We start from the raw sequence: 15687 nt of genomic DNA, 5'->3' as shown, positions 1-15687 counted from the left end.
GCTCCTGTAGGTAGCCGGGAGGCAGGAGATGTCAGCGGGGACTGCAGTGAGCGGTCCCCGGTACCGCGATCGCCGTTATCCAATGGTTAGCGGCGATCGCGAAAAAGTTAAAAAAAAGTTAAAAAAAAGTCAGTTTCACCTCCCCTCATGGATCGGATCCATGAGGGGAGGTGAAAATACTCACCCCCAGTCCTCAGCGGTGTCCCGATGTCCCGGGACCCGAATCCCCGTCTGCGCATGCGCGCCCGATGATTGACATTGGGCGCGTGAACAGACGGGCTCGAGCCCCTGGAAATTTAAAATCCCTCTGCTTCTGGCTGCCATGTGTAGCTAGGAGCAGAGAGATTATACCAGGGACATGATCACTGTCATCCAATGGATGACAGTGATCATGTAAAGTGAGAAAAAAGTGTAAAAAAGTTAAAAAAAAAAAAAGTAAAAAAAAGTTTTTAAAAGTTTAAAAAGCGTACGTTTCATCTCCCCTAATGGATCATATCCGTGAGGGAGGATGAAAGTACGTACCTAAGGCCCCCAGATTTATCCGCGGACCTTACCACAGCTTCTGCACACGCGCCAGTCGCCAAAATGGTGGACGCATGCGCAAAAGCTGTGGATTGCCAGGATAATTTAAATTCTCCCTGCTCCTGGCTACAAAACGTAGCCAAGAGCATGGAGATTTAATGGGGGTCCGCGGTGAGCGGTTCCTGGTCACGTGTTCGCCATTATCCAATAATGGCGATCACGTAAAAGTAAAAAAAAAAAATTTGAAGTTTCATCTCCCCTCACTGATGCGATCGGTGAGAGGAGATGAATCTTTTTACCGGAGGCCTGCGTATTTGAATCCCGACGCGATCTTCCTCCGTGGACCTTCCAGGATTCTGCACATGCGATTGCCGGCAAAAAGCCGGACACATGCGCAGGAGTCAGGGAGCCCAGGAAATTTAACATCTCCTTGCTCCCAGCGACCAACGGTCACAGAGAGCCTGGAGCAGCGACGGGTGGCCTCGTTGAGCGGTCCCCGGTCACGTGATAAAAAGGTAGCGATCTACCTTAGGCCGGTCTCACATGACCGGATAGGAATGACGGATTCCGCATGCGTCTGATCCGTGGTAATACGCAGATCAATCGCATTGGATTACACAATTCCGCTCACATTAGCGGGTCAGAATTGCGTAATCCACTCGCAGAAAAGAGAACGCAGCAGGTTCTATTTTACTGCGGATATCGGCAACATAGAGCCCATTGTGCTCCATGGTCGCGGATATACCCGCAGTCCATATGCAACTACATTGTATACGGGCTGCGGGTACCCATGTCATCGCTAAGCGATGGTGCGGGAAATACAAACAAAGGTGTACTGTGCATGACCGCCTGTGTGAGTACGCAGTTATGCGCAGTACATTACGCAGCCGTACGCAGGGTCACAGCCGGGCTCACAGATGGGATCCGCTGTGGGCCTCCGCAAGCAGATTCCGCCTGCACCCGCGTGAGCCCGGCGTTATTCAGACCGCTACCTGTGATACTAATTTTACAAGAAGCCCCGGGAACGCTCTCTTTCCTGCAGTTCCAGGAGCAGCTTGTTGAGCACCTTCTGTGTGAGACCGCCGTGCCGCAGCAAGATTACGGAGACTCACGGAACGCCACTTTTTACACCCCATACCCGCCACTGAGGTCATGAAATACCCCCAAAAAGCATGAGAGGAGGGGGGGGGATACCCGGTTTTATTGCCCCATGGGCCCATTCCAACCAGCCTCCGTAATTACCCCTGTCTTCGGAAATACTACACAGTTCACATTTTTACTTTTATCTAAGATTTGCGAACGCCAAAAAGGGCGTGGAGGGGGAGGGGGGGAATTTTTAGGGAGTCAATCTTTATTCTGTACAAATAAGCAATGGGGCTTGGAATTTATTCAGTTGTGCCCTAAAATCCAACAGGTGTTCCGTCCTTTATAGGCCTTGCCATGCGTCCTGTAAGTAGATTAGGGCCACAATGGGTATGTTTCTGAACTCGGGACAAACGGGGGTATCCATTTTGGGGTGAACGTCTTCATTCCTATGTGCACTGTACAAAAAAACTGTTTTTAAATTGAAAAAATTGCCAAAAAAATTGAAAATCGTAACTTTTTCCTTCTGCTTTGCTTAGATTCATTCAAATACTGTGGGGTCAAAATACGCAGTACACCCCTAGATGAATTCGTTAAGGGGTCTAGTTTTCAAAATGGGGTCATTTGAGGGGGTTCTTTATAGTTTTGGCCGCTCAATGGCTCTATAAGTGGGCAATGGGGCCTGAAATTTATTCAGTGGTACCCTGAAATCCAACGGGTATTCCTTTCATTGTAGGCCTAGCCATGGGTCCTGTAAGTCTATTAGGGCCACAATGGGTATGTTTCTGAACACGGGACAAACAGGGGTATCCATTTTGGGGTGAAAGCCTTCATTTATATGTGTGCTGTACAAAAAAAACTGTTTTTAAATTGACACAATAGCCCAAAAAATGAAAATCCTATTTTTTTCCTTTTGCTTTGCTTAAATTTATTCAAAAACTGTGGGGTCAAAATATGCAGTACATCCCTAGATAAATTCGTTAAGGGGTCTAGTTTTCAAAATGGGGTCATTTGTGGGGGTTCTATATGGTTTTGGGCGCTCAAGAACTCTACAAGTGGGCAATGGGGCCTAAAAGGACTTCAAGCAAAATCTATGTTCTGAAAGCCACCGATTACTCCTTTTATTTTGGGCCCCGTTGTGCATGCGGACATAAGATTAGGGCCACAATGGGTATATTTCTGAAAACAGCACAAACAGGGGTATCCATTTTTGGGTGCAAGTCTTCCTTCATATGTGTGCTGTACAAAAAAAGCTGTTTTTAAAATGACAGAATTGCCGAAAAAACGAAAATCACAATTTTTTCCTTTTGCTTGGTTTGAATTCATTCAAAAACTGTGGGGTCAAAATATGCAGTACACCCCTAGATAAATTCCTTAAGGGGTCTAGTTTTCAAAATAGGGTCATTTGTGGGGTTTTTCTATGGTTTTGGGCGCTCAAGAACTTTACCTGTGTGCTATGGGGCCTAAAAGGACTTCAAGCAAAATTTCTGTTTTGAAAGACACTGACTACTCCTTTCATTTTGGGCCCCGTTGTGGACTCAGATATAACAATAGGGCCACAATGGGTATATTTCTGAACACGGGAGGAATAGGGGTATCCATTTTGGGGTGTAAATCCTGATTTTCATGTAAACTATAGGAAAAAAATATGTCTTTAAAATGACAGATTTGCAAAAATATGAAATTTTACTTTTTCTCCTCTAAATTGAATTAATTCCTGAAAAAAAACTGTGGGGTCAAAATACTCCTGACACCCCTCAGTGAATACATTAAGGGGTGTAGTTTTTAAAATGAGGTCATTTGGGGGGGTATCTATTATTCTGACACTCATGAGCCTTTCCAATCTCGGCTTGGTATAGGAAAACAAAGTGTTCCTCAAAATGCTAAAAAGTAATGTTAAATTTGTACGTCTCCTAAATAGTTAAAAAAAAAACGAAAGTTTTTCCAATGTGCGCCCAAAATAAAGTAAACGGGTGGAAATATAAATCTTAGCAAAAATTTCTATATTATGTTTGCACATATTTAAGATATTGCAGTTGGAAATGTGAAAAAATGACGATTTTTTCAAAATTTTCCCAATTTTGGCGCTTTTAATAAATAAACACAATTTCTATCGGTCTATTTTTTCCGCCTAAATGAAGCACAACATGTGGCGAAAAAACAATGTCTGAATCGCTTGGATATGCAAAACCTTTCTGGTGTTTTTCCATGTTAAAGTGACACATGTCAGATTTGCAAAATTTGGCCTGGTCATTAAAGGGGTTGTCCCGCGCCGAAACGGGTTTTTTTTTTTTTTTAAACCCCCCCCCCCCCCGTTCGGCGCGAGACAACCCCGATGCAGGGGTTAAAAAAACCACCCGCACAGCGCTTACCTGAATCCCGGCGGTCCGGCGTCTTCATACTCACCTGCTGAAGATGGCCGCCGGGATCCTCTGTCTCCATGGACCGCAGGGCTTCTGTGCGGTCCATTGCCGATTCCAGCCTCCTGATTGGCTGGAATCGGCACGTGACGGGGCGGAGCTACACGGAGCCCCATTCAGAAAGGAAGAAGACCCGGACTGCGCAAGCGCGGCTAATTTGGCCATCGGAGGGCGAAAATTAGTCGGCACCATGGAGACGAGGACGCCAGCAACGGAGCAGGTAAGTATAAAACTTTTTATAACTTCTGTATGGCTCATAATTAATGCACAATGTATATTACAAAGTGCATTAATATGGCCATACAGAAGTGTATAGACCCACTTGCTGCCTCGGGACAACCCCTTTAAGGCGCAAACAGGCTTGGTCACTAAGGGGTTAACATTTAAAGTTTAACATAAAAATTGGCATTACTTAGGTGAGTCCACACTGGGCAAATATCCACTTTATAACTTGTGTTCAAAGGGTTAAAAATTTGTTATATTACTAATTCCTTTATGAAAGAAGCTTGTTACACCAATATTTCCAATGAAACAAAGCAATGATTAGCACTATGATGAGGATGTTAACTGCCCACCATGAAGACCACCCAGTCCATGGGAAATGAAGAAATAAACATGGTACATGCCCGTTATTTTGTGCTTCATCGTTAAATACATATTAGGCCCCCTGTCCATGTGTGATATTTCACTGCGTTATCCGCGGCGATAATCCGCACGTGGGTAACGCAGTGGACGCTTTCCATAGGATAACTATTGAAAGTGCAGACCGACGTCCACAAGCGGAGAATCATAGCGATTCTCCACTCACATGATTAAAATCGTGGCATGCTGCAATTTGCTGCGATTCTCCGTGGTGAGCCTAACTATTAGATAGGCTCCTCGGGGAGACCTTTTACTTCTCCCCCGCAGCGGAATATTGCTAGTGGATAGGCGGCCTCAAAGAAAACCTTCCAAATTCCGTAAAGAGAGTTTCACAGACTCAATCTAATGAAGAAATTAAGTTGAAAACACAATTAAGAGATTTTATGCTGTGGTCGTAGTAGATCTCCATCAGAAATGACTTAGGTACAGATAAAGGCTCTTTTAGAATTGAAGTAACTGCTCACCAGGGGGAAAGGTGCTGGAATTAGCAACATCTATTTTCTGATTTCTGCCCTTAAAGGGGTTGTCCCGAGGCAGCAAGTGGGTCTGTACACTTCTGCATGGCCATAATAATGCACTTTGTAATGTACATTGTGCATTAATTATGAGCCATGCAGAAGTTATAAAAAGTTTTATACTTACCTGTTCCGTTGCTGGCGTCCTCGTCTCCATGGTGCCGACTAATTTTCGCCCTCCGATGGCCAAATTAGCCGCGCTTGCGCAGTCCGGGTCTTCTGCAGTCTTCTATGGGGCTCCGTGTAGCTCCGTGTAGCTCCGCCCCGTCACGTGCCGATTCCAGCCAATCAGGAGGCTGGAATCGGCAATGGACCGCACAGAAGAGCTGCGGTCCACGGAGGAAGAGGCCATCTTCAGCGGTGAGTAGAGAAGTCACCGGAGCGCGGGGATTCAGGTAAGCGCTCCGGTGAGCTTTCTTTACCTCCCTGCATCGGGGTTGTCTCGCGCCGAACGGGGGGGGGGTTGAAAAAAAAAAAAACCCGTTTCGGCGCGGGACAACCCCTTTAATGTAAACTTATGCTCTGAATTGAATTTTCATCTTAGATTCTTAGGGCGGCTTCAGACGAGCATATGCACAAAGACAATCGCCTGACCGCAATGTATTTGCGCAGTGAACTAGGTTGATTTGTGTGCGTATCGGCGCCTTGTATAAAACTTTTTTGCACAAACAGGTCATGTTCACATGTGCGCACGACACCCCACTCCCCCTACCTTGATTCAAAAGGCTATTTAGCCTTATGAGGTCCAGATGGGTTCTCTTTGCGCAGACCTTTTTATACTTCCCATAAACGTCTATGGGGACTTGTGCTGTACAAATATGCAGACACAAAGAGCAGGTCCTACTTTTTTTTTTTTACACGCAGAAATAAAAATAATTGTTCCTGTGAAAGGACTTATTGACATCAATGGGTTCTATTCTCTGTGTATTGCGCATAAATACATCCGTCTCAAGCAGCCCTTATTATACGAATTTGTAAGATTCTCTGTTTTGAATTTGTGCAGGTTTCTTTCTAAGGCCTCATTCACATGAGCGTTTGCTCGTGCATACATAGGTGCGCACAAAACCGGCGCACCCACGTACGTGCATAAACACACGTGAATGCAGGTCCATGCACCATTGCTTTCAATGGGGCCGTGGCTACTCCCGGCGGCCCTATTGAAAGTAATGGTCTGCCGGCAGCCCCTGCAGTGATTTTCACGGAAGGGTTTTAAATATAAGCCCTTCCCCGAAAATCATTCTTAGTTGTAGTGAAAAATTTCAAAAAATCAATACTTACCTCTCTGCTGCTGCCGGGGCTCAGACGCGTCTAGCCGCTGTGGTCCCGTCACTGTAATGAAATTCTTTCAGCTGCTAAAAGGGCTGCATCTGATTGGCTGAGTGCTAAGCCAATCACAGGCATCGCTCAGACATTCATTGAATGACAGCTGAGCGCTGCCTGGGATTGGTCACAGCGATCAGCCAGGCTAATAAATAGCCAGGCAGTGCTCGGCTATTTATTGAATTCATTGAATGGCTAAGCGCTGCCTGTGATTGGCTGAGCACTCAGCCAATCAGATACAGCTCTTTCAGCAGGATCCCTTCACTGAAAGAACTTCATTGCAGTGACGGGATCCAAATGGATACAGGCGCCTGAGCCCCTGCAGCAGCAGAGAGGTAGGTATAGATTTTTTGAAATATTTTACTACAAGTAGGAATGATTTTCAGGAAAGGGCTTATATTGAAAGCCCTTCCCCGAAAATCACTGCGGGGATTGCCGTCATTCTTTTACTTTCATTAAAAGCAAAGGGAGAGCTTTGCGATCCTCTGCCATTGCCGTGACAGTTCTGTCAGAGTGTTCAGTGACAAGGGCACTCCCTGTGGGGAATATTGACGCGCACCACGGACCTATGGTGCACGCGTGTCTTATGTTTTGCAGGTGCACGCGTTTGCACGCCTGTAAAGCATGGACATGTGAACACAGCATAGGGGACCTATGGTTCAAATATATGCGTGGTTTTGTGTGGATGTATGTAATAAGCCCTATGGGCTTGGTCAGAAAAGACTGTTTTTCTGTGCACCTATGTTTGTGAAAAAAATGCGCTGCACGCATGTGGAAAATACGCGTGAATGAGTGCATTTGCACTCGCATGTCCTTTCTTTTGCAGGTTTGCGTATTTTGTGCCTCTAAAAAAATGGACAAGTGAACACTTCATAGGAAGCTAATGGTTCTAATAGATGCGATCTTCTTGTGCGCCTATTCATGCGCAAGAAACACGCTCATCTGACCGAGTCATAAGAAAACTCTCAACTAAAAAGTATTAAATGACTGGTGTGAAATGATCTATTAGGCCAGTCTCACACGACCGGATTTGAATTGCGGATTTCGCGAACACTTGATTCACGATTCAATCAAATGCATTGGATTACACAATTCCGCTCACATAAGCTTGTCCGAATTGCAAAATCCGCTCGCAGAAAATGGAACGCAGCATTTTCTATTTTACCACAGATATGCGCAGCATAAAACCCATTGTACTTTATAGTTGCAGATAACCCCGCAGCCCATACGCAATTACATTGTGTATGGGCTGCGGATATTCGTGTCACCACTAAGCGACGGTGCAGGAATGATAAACAAAATAAAGATCTAGTGCGCATGACCGTCTGGAGGATTACACAGCCATGCGCATTACATTTCTTTCGCCTTACGTGGCTGTACGCAGGGCCACAGCCGGGTTCACAGCTGGATTCAGCTGTAGGCCTCCACAAGCGGATTGCGCTTACAGCCGTGTGAGCCCAGGCTTAGTCAAGCAGCTCACGAATAAGCTCTGGATAAGTAATCATAATAGATTTAGCTACAAACCTATATTAAATCCTATTTGCCTTTCTATCAGGGATTGCCATAGGCTGAATAAGAATCACAAACCACATACTGGGAGACAGACCCCCCATTCTTTATTAATATCCAATAATTAGTTACTTAGCCAAACACATTCCTAATTGACCGACTTATAAGAGATCAGAGTTTTTTTTAAACTTGTTTTATTGAGGAACCAGATTAAAAAAATTGAAAGAACAATTGCAGCTTTCCTCTTCATTGTCCCTTAAAGGGGTTGTCCCGCCACGCAGGGTGACATTTTTTTAAATAAAAATGATGCTTGCCTTTCACCAAGCATTGGAACACGCAGCATAGAGAGGCTCGAACCGGCAGGCAGATTAGCTGTAATGTCTGTTTCTTACTTTTATATCTGATGTTCAATGCAGCTTTAAAAGATGGCGCCATTGTGCTGCCTTCCCACAATGCCCTGCACTTCTCTCCTTGGATGCGAGAGATTAGATCAAGCCAGGCCAATCAGTGGGCGACGCATCACTTGTGACAAATCCACTACTGACCCGGGCGGCAGGAATTGCCAGTTTCTGCCCTGCGATTGGACGGCTGCCGGAGGGAAAGAAGAAGAGCAGCAGCCTCCCGATGACTGGCCCCGTAAGGCACAGGTGAGTTACATTTTTTTTTTCTGACAGAACCCCTATAAGGCTCTTGGACCCAGTAGCAACTGCTACCTCTGTACCCCCTATAGCTACGCCCCTGCTGTACTGTACAGAACCCTGAACAAGCTCCTGTTCTCTACACAGAAAGTGATTTAGGCCTCACTCACACAGAGGTTTTTTTCAGGGTTTAGCGCTACACTTTTAGCACAGCGCTAAACGCTGTCAGAGGCTCCCATTGTTTTTAATGGAGCCTCTCAGACAGCCACTCGATCGCGATTTTCAAGCGGTGTCTGTTCTACCTTTGTGCGTTTAACACTCCTCATCAATGGTAAGGAGTGCTAAAGGCTGGCGTCAAAAACAAGAGTGAAATACAGCAAAGCGTCTCAATTTAAATTGCAACACTTTCAACAGCACCGCAGCAACGCCTGTGTGAGGGAGGCCTAACATCTTCTGGCAGCTTTTAATGAGTGTTATGAGTAAGGGATTGCTTTACGATATCTGTATTAGTTAAAGAGGTTCTGTCATTAAAAGACAACAACTTTATACTTCCCTATTCCTCCCCCGTCAGTCTGCTTACAGCATCTTCTTCTCAACGATCTCCTGAGGTTCCCCCTGATCACCTCACCTCCAGTGAGCAGATACTTCGTCTTCCGGTGATGAAGCATTCATTCTCTGCAGTCTTCTTCCTGCAGGGCAATGTATGCTACATCACAAGTAATGTAGCATCCATAGCCTGGCAGGGAGTGCTGAACAAGTGCAGAGACTGAGCATGCGTGCTGTCTCTGTAATAGTATGTGAACTCTCGTGGCGAGACAGCGCGCATGTGCATTCTAAGCCAGAGATTGGCATTCATTCCTAGGCAGTGAAGGTTACATCACAAGTGACATAACCTTCACTGACCTGCCAGAGGAAAAAAGAATGCTCCACAACAAGAAGAAGAGAATTCGGCCGGCTGGAGGTGAGGTGACCTGGGGGATCTGCAGAAAATCAGCGAGGAGAAGATGCGGTAAGAAGGCTGCCTGGGGAGGAATAAGTGAGTATTGATTTTTTTTCTAATGACAAAACCCCTTTAACTGCTTCATTTTTTAATCTTCATTTTGTATTACTTTTGGTTGACATTTTCGGAACCTTCGGCACATATTTACCATAGAGTTATGGTTTTAACATCTCAACATGCAGTGGTCGTCCAGGACCAATTTATATTGTATGTTGATGGAACACTGTCATTTTAGACCGCAACAACGCTTATTAAAATTAAGGTTTATCATACTCCAAATTTGTAGATAAAAAGTCCTTAGATAAAACAACAGCACACCGCGCATCTGCCAACTTTGTCCTGCCATTTTTTTTCCATTTCTTTAAGTGGTGTTGCGATAAAGGGGTAATAGCCTGTACAACAAATGTGTGAACACAATCAGTCTTTGTAATGGTTACTGTTGTTGGCCGCCCAGGGAGTGTAGGTCTTCACCCTTTAGGCTCCCTGCACACAGGCGCAAATGATGCAGCGGGATTTCCCGCAGAATTTCCGCCTGTGGCCGCTGTTATAGGATTGCATTAGAAAACGTAATGCTAGGCAGACAGCTGCAATTTGTCCGCGTGAAATCACACACGGAAAGCAAATTGCGGCATGCTCTATTTCTGTGCAGGTCTCGCAGAGGCCCACACAGAAATGTCAGTGAAGAGCCGTCAGCTCCGCTCTGCGCATGCTCTGGCTGGGCAGCAGCTGGCACATTACAGAGCTTTGGAGACGCCGAGAGTGTGTGAGCCGCGGGACTCTGCAGCGGCACGGGTCTGCATCCCGCTGTGAGAATTCTCACAACGGGATTTGACACGGCCGTCCGCAGTCGGCCTTAACCCCTCCAAGCAGTATGTGGTTTTCAGCTGCTACAAACCCCTAGGGTGTATCACCAGAGTAGCCGCTCATTTGCAGTGCAGAGAACAAAGTCAGACAAGCCCGGGGTCAGTACTGAGAGGTCAGAGGCAATATCAGAGGCAAAGGATAGTATAAGATTCAGAGGATCATATTTGCAAGCGTTTTTGCGTGTATAAGATATGTGCGTTCAATGCTCCAAGAATAGAACCCACTGATGTCAATGAGTTCGTTCTCATGAATGGTGTTTTGCATGCATATTTCTTGTGCTCGAAAAAGTCCCACATGCTCTATCTTTCTGCAAATTGCGCAGCAAAGGAGCCCATAGAAGTCTATGGAAGGTGTGCAAATGTGCATGCAAAAGCGCAATACGCTGCGTGATTCTGATAAAAATGGAACGCGTCAGAAACTCAATAGGTGAAATAGCCTGTAAAATCAGGGCGGGGGTGTCTTGTGCGCACATGTGAACAGGGCATGAATGTGAAAAATGTACAGCACTATGCACCAATATGCGCACAAATCAACCTTGTTCATGGCGCAATAACGTTGCACTGAAGCCTGCATAATTGTGCATAGATGTCGGAAAAAACCCTTAGGGCAGCTTCACAGGAATGTATGCACAATTGCTCATGCTTCAGCGCAACGCATTCGTGCCATGAGGTAGGTGCTTTCGTGAATATATTGGTGCATTTTACTGTACACGTTCACATGGGCTCCGGACACAGCGCTGCCCTAATTTAAATGGCCATTTACCTAATGAGTTCCAGATCTGTTCTGTTTTCAATGGAATTGCACAGCGTATTGCGCTTTTGCATATGTATTTACACCCCCCACCCCTCAAAGACTTCTATGGGGTCTTTTGCTGCGAAAGATAGAGCAGGTCTTAATTTGCGCAGGAAAACAGCATGCTGTGCTTTTTTCCGCAAAGAAAATGCGTGTGCAAAATATGCTTAAGTGCACAAACCCATTGAAATTAATTGGTTTTGCTCACTGCGTATTATGCACGCAATTTTTTTACATAATTCACTGCGCAAATATGTTCAATCCAACCGAACAGTCAAATGTAAATGGGAAGTTTGTGCTTTTTCCTGTGGAATCACTGTTGCCAATTTTGTGGTTTATTTTGCTGTGGATTCATGTTACAGATTTCAGTACAGAATTTCAAATAACTTTGAAATCTATGAAGAAACGCCGCTACCAAAACCCGCAATGCGTGTACAGCAGAAAGGTGGAAATACGTATTTCCCCAACAGAAAACTTGTGTATGGAAAATTACAGCTTTGAACTATTTCTGCAAATCTTTGCAGCTGATTTCACCGATTGTACGACCCGATAAGTTCGCCCTTATAAAGCAATTTAAACAGATAAATATTTTAAGAAATTGTAAAAAACAAGATCTCCATTAAAAACATTGACATATTCACAAGACTTCAGACATATGGTTTGCATACATAATTCCCGTAACTGATTCTACTAACGACACTCCTGACAGTGAAGTGTTATGGAATAATAGGTGTCAGAACAGTTCCTATATAGCAGGCTCAGACTGGCCAACAGGGGCATAGGTGGACCCCCTGGTAGGCCCTGAGCCAAGAGTGGCCCTCTATGGCCCTGCACTACAGATAGACAGGGGGATGCTGTATGCTGCCTATACATCCATATAATAAACTGGCAGGTTTATCTGTTTATATAGTCTCATAGACTGGATACGAATACAGGTGGATATAAAAAGTCTACATGCAGCGACCGAGACACACCACTGAGGAGATTGCGGGGATAGTTAGGGATGTCACTGTTGCACTGCCAACTCTTTCCCTGAGGGACGCATGGAATGGTCAGAGACTGGGACTTTACTTTGAGAACCTATCACTTCACACACCAGTACAGGAAGAACAGGTTAAAGAGGTCAGGGAGGAAAACACAGGATGAAACCGGGCCTACAGTCTAAGTTATCTGTATGACTCGGCTCCTGGACACACACACTCCGGGACACAGGATGACACAGGGCCTACAGTGCGAATAGGCTCATCTGGCTCTGAGTCAGTAGACCAGCCGGTGGGGGTGCGTAGGATGGACCACATGCTGATCCCCAAAGATGCCAGAGATGAGGGGCTATCGGGGTCCCGGACCCTTATGTCCCAAGTCCGTTCATGAGATAATAAGTTATGTGAGCAGTGTCGCATGAGTTGCTCCAAAATTTATCAACCCTGGGGGCATTGCTCAACCCTGGGGGCATTGCTGCTCTGGCCACCCAGTTCTCCTGGTGAATGATTATCCAAGGTAAAATCATCGGTTTCTTCTGGTTCGGGTGAATCTTGACTGCTGCCGTAGATGCAGGAATTCCCTCCACGAGTATCGTCTACACTTCTTTCCTGGCCCTGGCAGGCTTCAGGGTCCCTGGCCAAACAAACTTTTTCTTGGAGACTTCCTCTCTGTATTGGTGGTCAGTTGTGCTATGAGCTGAGAGGTCCAATGGCTCCTCTACAGCAGAAGAGGACTCTTCTTTGGGGCGGTCTTGGCTTTCGTGCCACAGTTCCTCTGGGGGGATTGTCCTCCCCTCTACTTTTCCCATAGCGGGAACTTCTTGGCGGGGAACTCAGCGGTGGGGACATTCTGTAAAAAATAAAACAAGATGGCTGGGCGCCATCTTGAATGTCCATCTTCCAATTGACATGGGGCTTTGTAGCAAAGTCCACTAATTGTACATGATCCAACAGTATAACAACATCATCTCTCAGTGTGTAGCACATCCTCACTACAGCGGTTTGAAAGTAATTTTCTTGTTCTATCTGCAATTCAGACAGGAAACTCAATACCAACTCTCCTGAGTCTATTTGGGCACTACCAGACCTTTATAGAGCTTAACCTCTTACATGCTGCACCTGTGAAATACACATAACTAGAGACAAGACAATTTGCACAGAGCATCCACATAAAAGACATGACATGTATAACAGTTATGGAGGGGCCAGATATATGTACTTCGGGCCACAATATACACACCCCTGTTAAAATGCCACGTTTTTGTCATGTTAAAAAAAATTACAAAATGAAATCATTTAAGATTTCCACTTTCAGTGTGACCCATTATCTGTACAATTCCATTGAATGTAATCCCCTTCTTGATGACCTTTTCACTGTGCTCTATGGTATATGTAATGCCTTGGAGGTTTTTTTGGTCCCCTCCTTCTGACTGATACCTTAACAACCAGATCCATTTGATGTGATGTCAGCTATTTAAGGCTTTTGCTGAAAATGCAATAAAGAAAATGTCAGGAAAATCCTCCTAGAAGAGCGGAACTTTATATGGGGTCAATCAGAATCGGTGTACATAATGGCAGCGGAGTACTGACTGTTATTTAACATGAGTTTGATTGTGATTGGCTAATTCTGAACACAACCACATCCCCAAATATAGGAGAGTGTTCACACTTATGCAGCCACATTATTTTTCCACCCTACAAGATTTCAGTTATTCATATTTGTCATATTTTTTAACATGACAAAAACCTAGCATTTTAATAGGAGTGTACAGACTTTTTATATCCACTGTGGATGCATTGACAGGCCTGCAAGTATTCTTTGTCACAGAGCACCACCTTCTTGGTGTTGCTGCGGGGGATCTCCATCACCAATCCTCTTACGGCTTCTCCTACTGTGGCATGGCCCTGCACATCCCATCTCACAGAGCTGAGAGAGGCTCTAGGAAAGAAATGGTCCAAAGCAAAGGCCAGATGGCCAGAAAAAAATGTGTCCTTTCGTCTATTAGGTAATTAAAAAATATATATTTATTTTCACATGCCTGTCATCTCTTTTCTTCCATAGGGAACTATAATTCTCAGCATGGCACGACAGCTGCAGACCTTCTGGAACTACTGGAAGTTTTCCCCACAGATTGCCAGGACCAACTCAAAACTGAGGTCACACATAAACCTCTCTGACAGCATGATTTCAAATAGATTATTAATGGTCACACTATCTGCTGTTCACCTAGAAAACTGTGCAGCCATTAAATATCAGTTTGAAAATTGCCATTTTGTAATAACACTGCAAGTCGGGGCACTTTTATCGACATGCTGTGGCCTTCAAGTGCGATCTCACACTGCACCATAAAGGCCACCACTGGAATTCTCACCATTTCAACGGACTGTACTGTCCACATACTTCAGTGGAGACGGGCCACATGCAGATGCAGCCAACTTTCCACGGAATTGTATGAAAAATGTGGCAGTTGGGAATTTGCGAACGCAAATCAAGTTGTATTTGCATCTATCTGTAGAGTGGCCCCCAGAATGAATTTCACTGGTGGGCCCTGGGCACCCCAGTTCGACCCTGCTGTATAGAGGGAGCATCCATATTACTGTCTGTAATGTCTCAGTCTGTCATGTTCTGTAGAGCATTTTTAAACATCACAAAGTATCTGATTGTATTAAGGCAAGGGTCATAAATGCAGGCACAATGGAAAATAAGGTGCCTCACATTCTAGGAAACATATCTGTGAATATATTGTTTGATCCTTCATCCTGCAAAATTTGCCTTTGAAACTATTTCTATGAATGTCCTCAGGTGACATTTTAATCCTTTATCACTAAATGTCATATCAACAAATTGTGGACAATTAAGATAAAATATCGTTGTTGTATTCAGTCAGGAGATGATAAGTTTCCGTCACAGGAAGATTACTGTCATTCTAGCAATACAGGAGAAACAATGGAGCGCTTCTCAGAGCTGTTATTGTTCTCTTATGTTCATTGGACTGCTGGCCCCTCAATAGAGCGAGTTGGACAATTTTCTCTTTGAATGCAGAGCATTTGGCAGCCATAAGTCTCACTTTAGTAACGGGAAAAACTTTCGAGGGGATTCTGAGAGACGCCATCGATGAGCACCTCAAGAAGAACGAGGGAATAACTCCTCACCACCATAGATTCATGAAGGGTCAATCATGTCAGACAAATCTGATCAGCTTCTACGATGAAGTAAGTTCTAGGCTGGATCTGAAGAGAATCTATTGATCTCGTATATCTGGACATCTCTAAAGCGTTTACCGTGCCACATAATAGGCTAATATACAAAATGAGACAGCTCGGATTGGGTGAAAACGTGTGTAATTGGGTAAAAAATTGGCTCAATGATAGAAAGCAGAGGGTGGTAATAAATGGCTCATA

The 15687-nt window shown here is 44.8% G+C and overlaps 1 protein-coding gene across 1 annotated transcript in view; it reads right to left on the bottom strand.

Annotated features, from left to right (window-relative positions):
• AXDND1 (axonemal dynein light chain domain containing 1) overlaps positions 1-15687 on the bottom strand; it is a 563032-nt gene that overhangs the window by 411816 nt on the left and 135529 nt on the right. The window lies entirely within an intron of this gene.

The sequence above is a fragment of the Eleutherodactylus coqui genome, chromosome 3 (assembly GCF_035609145.1).
Source record: "Eleutherodactylus coqui strain aEleCoq1 chromosome 3, aEleCoq1.hap1, whole genome shotgun sequence".
Taxonomy (NCBI): Eukaryota; Metazoa; Chordata; class Amphibia; order Anura; family Eleutherodactylidae; genus Eleutherodactylus; species Eleutherodactylus coqui.
Note: the sequence above shows the minus strand (reverse complement) of the source record. Positions and strands in the feature narration are given on the sequence as shown.